Source organism: Coffea eugenioides, chromosome 5 (genome assembly GCF_003713205.1).
Source record: "Coffea eugenioides isolate CCC68of chromosome 5, Ceug_1.0, whole genome shotgun sequence".
Taxonomy (NCBI): Eukaryota; Viridiplantae; Streptophyta; class Magnoliopsida; order Gentianales; family Rubiaceae; genus Coffea; species Coffea eugenioides.
Genome location: NC_040039.1, coordinates 3394567 through 3405507, shown reverse-complemented (window position 1 = coordinate 3405507; position 10941 = coordinate 3394567). Strand labels below are relative to the sequence as shown.

General features: G+C 34.4%; 1 pseudogene; it reads right to left on the bottom strand.

Moving 5' to 3' along the window:
* Positions 1 to 4935: 4935 nt before the first annotated feature.
* Positions 4936 to 9510, bottom strand: LOC113770996 (annotated as a pseudogene).
* Positions 9511 to 10941: the final 1431 nt, after the last annotated feature.

The window sequence follows — 10941 nt, the reverse complement described above, 5'->3', positions numbered from 1 at the left end:
CTAGCATGATTAGGTTTGTGTCAGGAAAATACGCAGGCTAATCTAAAATAACCCTGGTAGTGTGTTATTTGGTTAGAATAGAGCTCCTCTAATACATAAAGTAATTGGGGAATTAAATCTTACGGACATACCTAGGATTATTTCTTAATTAGAGCAGTGGTTAACATGCGTAACTTAATTAACGACACAGTAAGGAGGGGTTGACTGTCATCACTTGTTTGGCAGTTATAACCTATTTATTAGTAAATAATTAGAATTACTTTTGCATCGATGATCAATTAGGTGAACCATTGCTGAAGTTATTTCTTGACTATACCTTTAGTTATTATTACTCTGGTTTTAGTAAATTGTCATTTAATTTTTAATTAGCTATTTATTTTTAGTTGAACTGCTTTAATTGTCATCTTTTATACAAAAACACCCCTCGTGTTACGTTGGATTTCAAAAGAGACAAATATCCCCAATCCCTGAGGAGACGACCTTACTTGCCCTTTTTACAAATCAATAATTTCTCGTGAATAAGCAACCTCATTCTGGTATATCGGATTAAGCAAACTCTTCAGGAACATGGTGAATCAAGTAACCCATTTCACACCTAGAGTCCCTGCTCTAGTACTTAGAATTGGGTTTTGATTACTTTAATTGACAACTAAGTTTATTTTTATTATTGCACAGGCGTCGACAACCTGTCATTTCCTTTGTGACAACATCCTATGGCAATCTTACTTTCCTTATATTTGCATACGATATAAAATTAGTATTAAATTATGCTCAATATACTATTAGTAGTTGATGTAACTTTTAAATATCAAACAAGGGGTCTCTTTTAATTTCTCTTTGTAAAAATATTCTATAACAATCCGACTCTTAGTTTCCTTATATAAGTATGCAAATCCATATCACTTTAATGTTAGTATATGATAAGTGCTTAGCATAACTCTTACATAACAATTAAGGAAATACTAATTAGCTCTCTTTGCTGGAACTTAATTTCGTCTAATTTCTTTATTACATATGATTATTATACCTTGATACTAAATTTACTTGAACATAGACAAAAGAAAAATGATGAAGTATCAATAAAAAAATAAACGCAAAAACAAAAGCTTTGACTTTTGTCTCTGTAACCAAGCATCAATCTTTCCCAACTCCATTGAGCTTATTTCATGCATTAACTCCGCTAAATTCCACTTTTTTAAGGCAATTCTTTTTCCTTGCAAAATATCTTTCTTTTATAGTTTACATTTTAATTATTGGTTATTTAAATGATTTATTTTATTCTAAGTTTGAAATTTAAAATTTTATATCAATTTATAATTTACAATGGTGCCATCTTCCTTAAATCCCCTGCAACAAAATTTTGAGCTCAAATTCATCAAACATACCTATTTGTTAACACTATCCCAACGTGCCTCCTTTATTAGAAAATCAAATTAACTTAATTCATTCATTCAGCATCCAATCATATTGAAATATACTGAAAGTTGAATCACTGAACCATTTATAATCCTTATTAATAGAAAATAGAAAATTTGAATAACTAAAACTTTTAAAAATATATATCGTAGAATGACACAAAGGAGAACAACAAATTAATCAAAAAACTGAAAAATTCAACTCAAATGATATGAAAAAGTACAATCAAACCATATAAATTTAAGCGAAAGACAAAAAAATATTAATACTAATAGAAATTAAAGTTGCTCTTAGAACAAAAGAAGTCTTGTTTCTTGTGCTTAATTTGTGTTGGTGAGAGTAGACCAATTTCAAAAAAAAAAAAAAGAAGAAGAAGAAGAAACAATTCGATTTATGTTTTGTTATTGTTTGAATTAGAGTAATTCTATTAAAACCATCCAGTTTCTCTAAAAAAAAAAAAAAAAGAAACCTGAAAACATTTTTGTTCACGGGCGCAAATCACATGATCCATGACTAGTTTCATACTAAGAGATACAGTTAAATTTTTTTTAGAAACCAGTGGTGTGTGATAATGTATGTTATATTTTGGTATATGCTATCCTCTGCATATTCGATACTGACTATTATTTGGAGTCTTGTACCCTATCAATATTTCGGCAACCACATTTGTTGGACGTGTAATCATCAAGAAAATCAGCGTACAGATGATTAGCCACAATTGTATTGACACAGCAAAAATGAATAAATACTACTGCATAGGCTATACACCATGCTTTGGTACTTACTAATTTATTATTGAGCATTACATATACACAAACTTGTGCTTTTAACATGAATCGACTCCATCATTGTGCCTACGTCCAAATCTCAAGTCCAAACCCTTATATACAATCACTCATCTCCAACCCATGTATAAGGTTATATGTCGCCCTTGCGTGCCACTTTTTGTAGTATGCCAACCCTTACCTATTTAATTTATAAACCACATTACTTGGCCAATACCCAAATAATAACAGGAAATAAATGTTAATTCCTAAACTGGTTTAAAATAGGAAATAACTCATAATTCCTAAACTCATACAAATAGGATTTTCCTTTGCTACTATGTCAAGTAACTAAAACTAATTAGAAAGCTAGTTACTTGCACACGAAAGAAAAAATTTTCCTAAAAGAAATTAATCCAATTTCCTAACATTAATGGCCAAGAAACCTTGAATTTTAACTAATTCCGTGGTTGACAGTCACCTTTGTGCAGTTATAGTAAATTAGCAAATAACTTGGTATAGAAAAGTTGAAATTGATTGTTGTTGGTTGTGTTTGAAACTATACTCAAAGATCTTTCCAATGGTGTAAAATTCAAGCTCTGATTCATTTTCTATAAGTACTAGAAAATCTATAAATCTGGCCGAAAATTGGAAACTGCATAGCCCAAAACTGAAGAATTGTAGTGGCTTGTGACTAAATTTAGGCTAGCTTATGATCTGAATCTCTAAGAGATGTCTCTAAATATTTTTAGCCCTTCAATTCTAGTTTCTAATCGCACCAATTTCATAGTTTTTCGATGAGTCTAACTTGAGTTATGCTGATTTAATCGAACACTGTTGCCACTAAAAATCTCGAGCCAGCATCCTTATTTCGAGTAGCTTATTTGCTTAATTTGTCTGGCATCTAATTATCCTATAGATATACTAAAAGTACCTCTAGCTTGTTATTGCAGGAGAAGACAAAGGAGGCATTTTAGTAACTTTGACCAGAATTAGGGTTTTCTCATAGTGGGTAAGTGGCTCTTTCATACCTCTATGATTTTTTAAAATGTCTTCATAAAAGACTTTATTAGCTAATTGTTATGCAAAAATATATTTTGCTATATTAAAATGGATTGAGCATATATAATTATTTGATGGCTATGTGCCTATCATGATTGTGCTTTATGTTTAAAAGCGATTGCTATGCAATATTTGGATATGTTGAACTTGTTAAATAAGTAAAGGATAGGAAATGGCTATAGAATTGCTACTTTTGAATACTGATACATCCCTCCCATGGGATATAATAGTGAACAAATTGCCCTGTCAGGGAAAAGAATAGTGACCATAATAATTATCCAGAACTACATTTTAACTGATATATGGCCCTATTATGAGAAAGAATAGTCATATTTAATGGTTTTGCCACAGGATACAGTAGTGGTTGTAGCACATTCTTTAGCTAAAGGCAAAATGAAAAGAAAAGGAAGGTTCCACGGATTATAATTAAAGAATAATAAAATATGAATTTATGCATAATTATGCTTTGAATATATAGTATGCATGTCATGTGCTAATTGTTATTTGCATCATATACTAATTTCTTCAATCTTATAGTATCACTTGGTGGATTTTTTTTTCCCTTTAGAGTACTAAAACTTAGCCACGAGATCCATGAAACTATTTGTCGTTAAAAAAGATTTCATATATACTAATGTTTTCGACACTAACAGTGTAAAAAATTCTTTGCACGAGTTACTCTAGATTCATGACACAAGTAAAAAAATGGAGGCTTTGCACATCAATAGAAAATATGTACGATGATTTAGACAAAAAATAATTTATATTGACAGTGTAAAAAATTTATCCTTGGTTAAAATGTAAAAGAAGCCACGACATACACAAAATTAGGAGTATTTGATTATGTAAACGGATTTCAACTGATTCTATTACTAAATACACATACAACTTCATCGTTCTATGATTGAGAACCCAATTTGTTCACCAGGGAACAAAAAAGTACAGGCACTAAAGGAATGTTGGCACAAAAAAAACATGCGAAGCAATTTTAACATATAAAAATATGTGAGAAGAAAAGGAAAATAAACACACAAACAAATGCTCAACTATTTATTAACGTAAAACTTAATAATAACAAATATCAAGTCGTAGTCTTTCGCTCACAACAACTCGCAATTCTCAACTATAAGGCTTTCCCTCAAATCTATTTTTCAAGACTCAACTCAACTCTTCAAGGAAACATTAAAACACTAGCACCCAATTTATATACTACCAAACGGATTCAAACCACTCGTAAAAGGAAATTCGCAAAACCAAATACTAACAGGACTAGACACAATCTACCCTAATAAGGAAGCTGCACTTACCAGCCAAATAAGCTTCAGGTTGGGACTCCGGCCAACCGACAGAGAATTCGAGAAAAACTTGCTAACTTAGCAACGGCTATGATCCCATGCAACTTCCATAACTAAAACTTTTACAATCATCCAAACTAAATAACTAAACGCTACTAAATTAGCTTGATTTAATTTCCTTCAAGGAATTAGGATCCTCAACTACGTTGTTCGATAATCACATCTCATATTTGTTTTTATTTCTTTCTTTAAGAAACGCATTTGTTTTTGTTTTTTAGCACATTTTATCTCTTTCAAATATGTTCCATCCACAGCTCCTTTACTAGGTCCAGCTAAACAATTCATATCAACTAAATCCATGCCAAGCAGCACATAGTAACTCTGACTATAAATTTTATTTACTTTTCCTCAAGGAGGCTTAGTTCCAGGATCAAAAATTCCTCCAATGCATCGTTGTAGCTATAAAGTTCTGTTACTAGACATGTGGTTTCTGAAACATCGTGACTGCCCCCATCCGCAGAATCCGATCGATCAACAGCTCTTGCAGCCTGAAATAGATGATGGTGCAGAATATTGCATAATTAAGGAACTTAGATGATAAATAAGTACTTCAAACACACAATTACGTATCTCAAAGTTTGACAATGAAGCGCAACTTTGGTGGTAATTGGTAAGACATTTCAATTGTAACCTAATAAAATACCCATGGTTAGAAACTTAGGTTGAGACCAATTTTGGCCCACTTGATTTTGTAAGGGAAATAAAATTAGTTTCGCTAGAAATGAGAGACGAAAAAATTCATTAAGTGAAACGTGAAAGACATTTTGAGCGATTTTCCCTTTCTTCATTGACAAAAATTATGGACCCTGTAAATTCGACAGAATATGTAAACTTTAGGTCTTCCTCAACATGATTTTCGTACATGAAACGGTTAATCTTTGGGTAAAAGAGAGAGTTTGTTCAATGGCAAAGGAGGAATACGAATTATTTGCAGTCTTAACTTATTACATCAGGAACTCTTGGAAAGCCAAACTGTTTGATTGTAAGGATAATGATCCCATGTCCTTGGTTAGTTTTGCTTCTGGAATGTTATCTTCTTTCAAGGAGGCCAATTCCCAATCACACACACATACATATACAATCTTGAAAATTATATTGCGTAAAACTAAGAATGCAGACCTTGAAAACTATATCGAGTAAAAATAAAAATGCAGACTTCATCATTAGGCAAAGAACGTGACCAAAAAACAGAAATTTCAGCATATTCCTGCAAGAAAACCAATGCACACAAGCAACTGTAACATATCTTTAGTTGAGAAAAGTTACTAGTTGCAATTTGAATTGCATACCAAACAATGACAGAAATAAGTATGTTATTCCCTAAAAATTACTTCTATCACCAGCAAAAAGAGTTCCCGATTTTCTATACTCCTCCTTCAAGCTAAATAACCAGTCCACCTAAAATCATTAGAGACAGAGCCAAGCCCCAAGGGTGAAGGCAGAGGAGAGGAAAGAATAGATTCAATATACTGATTAGGAATTAATAACATTTATAAATTACAAGATGGTCCCTTTTTAAAAATATTTATATAATATACCCTACGGATCGAATACTCGCAGGTTTTTGTTTCCTGATTCGTATCTATATCTGAATTTTGCAGATACTCGACCCTCATTTGCCCCGCTAAGAAAATCGGATCGGATACCCTATTTTTCACAGTAGGATAAATCGTATCCGTCAGTTTTTCGGATCGGAAATTTTTTTTTGCCTCCCGCCCCCCAGGTATAGGTATGAGTATTGAAACATTGGAATAAATTCTCAAAATTTGGTGATTCTCAATTCCCAATCAATTTGGGGGGTTTTGGTTGATTACCAAATTTGATTCCTAAATGGAAAATGAAAATTCAAAAAAAGCAATTTCCATCTTTTCCAAATCTCTTCCCTCTCGTACATCTCTCTCCCCTTCCCAAGCATCTCCACCACCATGCCTCCCTAACAACCAAACCTTCTTTCTCTACTTTCTTGCTTGCCATCGGCCTCCGCTCTCCTTCCTCGCTCATCTCTCTCCTCCAGAAAAATTTTCCTGTGGTTAAATCTCTCTAACAGCAAATTATTTTAAAAAACTTGGCAAAGTTTTCCATCTAAACACAACAGCTTACAAGCCTTGCGTGATGATGAAGTTGAGGGGTGATTTCTACAGCAAAAGAGCATGAACTTTACCTGTACTTGAATTACATAGGAAGATGACCATTCTGCATCTTGGAAGCATAGAAAGATGACCATTCCGCATCTTGGATTTCCATTTTTAGTTTAGATCTTTGATTCGAAAATCTTGGAAATCCTAAACATGGTTCAAAGTCGCGGTCCCGGTCGCGGTCGCGGCCCGGAACGTTCCACATCGGTCTCGGCATATCGGTCGCGGTCTCGGTGAGACGCAAATTTTAAAGTATTTAATATTTTAAAAATTGTTAATAATATAAAAAAAGTATGCTAAACAAAAATAATAAAAAATAGCAAAAGAAATGGCCGAGTCAATCCGTCGCGGTGTAACTCGGCCGATTTCTCGTCTTGCCTCGGGATAACTCGGTGTGACTCGGCCGAGTCAATCCGTCGCGGTGACGTCTCGGCTAATTTCTCGGCGAGTCAAGTATCTCGGTATCGTTTCGTCACGGTATCGTATCGGTAGGAGCCGAGACGGTGACGACTCGGCCGAGTCGTCTCGGTCTCGGCCGAGACTTCGAACCATGAATTCCTAAACTCAACAAAGCTTAGGAGCTTCAAATTAGTAGAACTAGCTGTGAATTTTTCTTCATTTTGAAGTTGATTGGTGGTGGCTAGGCTACCCTGAGATGTATGGAAGGAAAGAAATGAAAAGCTCCTCAAAAACAAATACAAATTTTCATTTTGATACCCAAACTAAGAAGTTTTTACCAAGCAATCGATATTGTAATGATGCCATAGGCTTATACCCACACTAAAATTTTGTAAATGATACCATTTACAATTCCAATTCCAGAACCTAAACCAAGCGAATTTATGAAAATTTCATGCTCGACTCCATGAGCATAAGTTGGAAATTTTGCACGTAAAATCAATTTACTTGACTTTAATTCAACTTTAGCTCAATAATAATAAAGGCTCATGTGAATTCAAATTTGAAAAGTAGATTAGCCAGATTTGAGCACAATTTACCCAATATGAAGTATTGTTACATCTTCACTTCATGATGGTTCACTCACTAATGGAATTCTATAACAATACACACTATTAAAGAAAACAATTATCATGTTTAAATTGTATTTTAAGTTTTGAAATTTTGTGGTTGACAGCTTTAGCTACCTGAAATATATGGCGCAGAACATTGCATGATTGGCTTGAAGAACTTGGATGATTAAGTACTTTAAACAAACATTTACATCCCTCAGAGATCCAGTTTGTTCTTGCAGCAAGGATAAACAGTGTGAGTGATTGCAGAAAAATTCGGACAATCATTCCCCACCAAATTCCCTGAATGAATTGGGTTAAGAGGACATACTGTTTTTCAGGACATTCATCTGATAAACAAATGCTGATTGTTAAACAGGAGAAATAGATAACTTAAAACACCTCCTGAGCTGGTCTTGAAGCATAGAACACATCCAATTGGAAGACCAATGATATATAGTAGGTAACCAAGTTAAGATAGCCAACAACAGTTTGCCATCCACTCCCAATGGCCACCCCTGAAATTTATACAGTATGTTACTGAGTATGCATTTGATGTCTCAACTTGAACAAGCACTAAGCTGCTCAAGGAACCTTACCAGACAGTATGGGTTGAATGCCATTTGAGAAGACAGAGATGGCAAGCAATGGTGTCAACTCTGGCACAGCCTTAATGAGATGAGCGTCGCTGGTGAAAAATTTCACTCAGTCCAACCCTAAATATCAGCATTGTTGCTGCCAAAATTATATTTATTAAAGTGCTGGTTGTGGTTACAACAATGACTGAGAACTTTGCAACCATTGGATGGCCTGATCCAGGTTCGTTACTGACTCGAACGCTGCATTAGTGTACCAAAATTAATCAATTTATTGTCCATATGAACATTTGCTCTTTAATCCTGAAAATGTAAAGCATCCAGCAGAATGTAAGAAGGTAGTTATTCAGTGAATCTCATACCTTGCTGCAGCTGATATCCCAAGCATAAACATCATATCCCAGTTCCGGTAATTCATGCTGTCATTTCACTTAAAACGTGAGCATTACAAAATCTGAAGGAGACAGTAGAGAGTTGTAGTCAACTTTACCATATAGAAATGGAGTCTAGTGCAATTGCAGGATTGGAAAGGAGACCTGATATGGGAACAAGACCTTGGGGGTACCATATATCCAAAGCTGCACCATCAACAAAGCCTCACAAATCAATTTTGCAAGGAGTTTTGAAACTCATTTATGCATGTGAAAAAGAAAGAATGCAATGAACATACCATAACATAACAGCAGAAGCAATGGTTAACTTGAAATAAGGCCAAATGCCTTTGAAAGCCATTATGGAGAAACCTGTCCGAGTTTCTTTGCAGGATGGACTAAGAAATATGTAAATTCCATGGAACAGGACCAGCAACCACCAAGAAAAACTAAGCGATAGAGAAGCTTCCAATAGCCCATAGTTAAGGACATCAATTGCCAACCAAGTCAATAGGATGTGCATGAGGAACACACCAGCAGCAATATAAGCTACCTGGAGAAATCTTTGCATCAGGCAATTTATGGCAAATGCATAAAGTTGGAGAATCAGCCCTCAAGCAAAAATTTGGCCTTGTTCTGCTATATCATTTGATTGCCCCTATTGCTCTGAGGACTGCACCAGAGTACCAGTTGTAGGAATGTCAGGACAACAGCTGCAGCGATGTGCAAGACAATTGCCCTCTGGCAAATCATTCCCATCGCTGAATAGCGTTTTGCCCCATAAGCTTGGCCACAAACCATATTGTTAATTCATATTGTTAATTCTGAGCTGTATTATCAATTGTTTTTTCACTTTTTAAGCTTTTTCCTATGCTACACAAATTCATATAGAAGTGTGGACATTAATCAGCAAGATTATTAATAGCATAAAACCAAAAAATGTTGATGAAGCATACATATACTCATCTCACAGGTATAATCAGAGGTTTCCTACAGCCAGTCCTTTATATGAGTATTAATAATCAGAGGATTGACTGGTTGGTACACGAGTTTATCTGCAACTAATTAAGTTTACATTGTTAGAGAATGTTAAGGTGGATACTTGATCCTATTCCAAGAGTCGTAGGTCGTTGAGCATACAAAAACCATTAAAGATAGCACATATTCTATTCCTGGATGAATAGGAGGTCATTGTCGCCAAGGTACCGTCCAGATATAAAAGGAAGATGTCTCAGGTCTCAAGTCTCAACTAGGGATGCAAACAACCCGAGTCGAGTCGAATTTTGACTTAATCAATCCGAGTCTCAAGTTAATTTTACGAAACTTGAACTCGAGCTTAAAAAAATAAAAAAAATAATTATTTTTTTTAAAAATGAATAAAATAATAATTTTTTAATAAATAATAAAATATTATAAATATATATGTAATTTTACTATTAAAATGAAAAATAATATATATATATATATATATATATATATATAATTAAGCTCGCAATTTGGTATTTTTGAATTCAAGTTTGAACTCGAGTTCGACTTGATTAGCTCGCACTTGATTCGAATTCGAGATTAACCGAGTTCGACTCGACCTCGTATCCGATTTGCAACCCTAGTCTCAACTACCAGCCCGAGGCTTCAAGCTTCAAAAACTTCAAACACCTATTCTTATGGCACTAAAATTTGACTGCAAACGAAGTGAAAGGCAGGCAAAGGACAGAAGACAGTTGTACGGTCAACACTAATCCATTAATACCAAAAGCAATGGCGAAAATTGCTGTGTACCAGAAATCAAATCTACCTTTCCTAGTTTCAACCACAAATGTTGCCTTAAAGCACGCGAGTTTTATTCCTTTCTCTTTGCCCCTTTTTCTTCTATTCTTCAATATGTAGAAGCAGAATGAACATGTACACATTTCGCTACCTTATGAAGCAAATAATCAGAACTCCCAACTTTATTCGGCTTCAAGGAATTAGCTTCATTCATGCGAACTTGGGTATTTGACTTGTTAACAATAAATCCAGGAAAAATAACTAGTGGATCACTGAAAAAGTTGTCCAACTCCAACATCCTGGGAACGAGTTCAAAGCAGCAACTAGCGTTTTCAGTGGCAATTTATTTTCCTAGTTAACATTTCAGCACGGATAATCACCATGTTATTATGGAAATCACCGTAAACCAGTATTCAAGAAGCCTGTTAATCATCAACGTTCAATTGCAAAGGTCAACCGTAAATT